General features: G+C 36.6%; 1 protein-coding gene across 5 annotated transcripts in view; it reads right to left on the reverse strand.

The window, feature by feature from the left end:
• Window positions 1–932, reverse strand: part of Braf (B-Raf proto-oncogene, serine/threonine kinase) — a 132,785-nt gene that overhangs the window by 66,365 nt on the left and 65,488 nt on the right. The gene's annotated exons all lie outside the window — the stretch shown is intronic.

The raw sequence follows: 932 nt of genomic DNA on the forward strand, positions 1-932 counted from the left end.
CCGAATGCTGGGATTAAAGGCGTGAGCCACCACCACCCTTACGTGTTAATTTTTAAATTTAACTCTAATTAGGTATTACTCTTAGACAAGATCAGTGTAAATATATTCACTCTTTTTTTTTTAAGTCAGTTCCAGAAAAACCTACAACAGCCAAAACCAGATTGTTCCTGGGGTTTAAAAAACAAACGAAACAAAAAAAAAAAATAACAAACAAAACAAACAACAACAACAACAAAAAGCCGGGTGGTGGTGGTGGTGGTGGTGGTGGTGGTGGTGGTGCATGCCTTTAATCCCAGCACTTGGGAGGCAATGACAAGAAGGTCTCTTTGAGTTTGCAGCCAGCCTTGTCTACAGGGCAAGTTCCAGGACAGCCGAGAACAGCTAAGGTTATACAGAAAAAACCTGTTACAAAAAAACCAAAATCAATCAAATGAAAAAGCTCCTATCTTCCCAACACACAGGTATGGTTTTATCTACCAATTCAGAGAAAAAGAGCATTCAAAGAACAACATGCCTCAAAATGTAGATTCAAAACATAAACATCTTAGAACAATATTACTTTATGAAAAATGCTTCACTACAAAATATTCATTTTGGTAGACTCTAATGGACTATGAACTGTACAAAGACACGTTATCTAAACTAATCACATTCTAAAGCAGTGCTTCTCAACCTTCCTAGTGGTGCGACCCTTTAATACAGTTTCTCATGTTGTGGTGACCCCAATCATAAAATTATTTTCAATTTTACTTCATGACTGGAATTGTGTTACTGTTATGAATTATAGTGTAAATATCTGTGTTTTCTGATGGTCTTAAGCAACCTCTGTAAAAGGGTCATTACACTTTCTAAAGGGGTTATGATCCATAGGTTGAGAACCACTGTTCTAATAGTTCACAAATTATAAAAATGATAAACTCTAGCCGGGCGGT

The sequence above is a fragment of the Alexandromys fortis genome, unplaced genomic scaffold (assembly GCF_014885135.2).
Source record: "Alexandromys fortis isolate MF-2015 unplaced genomic scaffold, M_Fortis_MF-2015_v1.1 scaffold_57, whole genome shotgun sequence".
In the NCBI taxonomy this organism is placed as follows: Eukaryota; Metazoa; Chordata; class Mammalia; order Rodentia; family Cricetidae; genus Alexandromys; species Alexandromys fortis.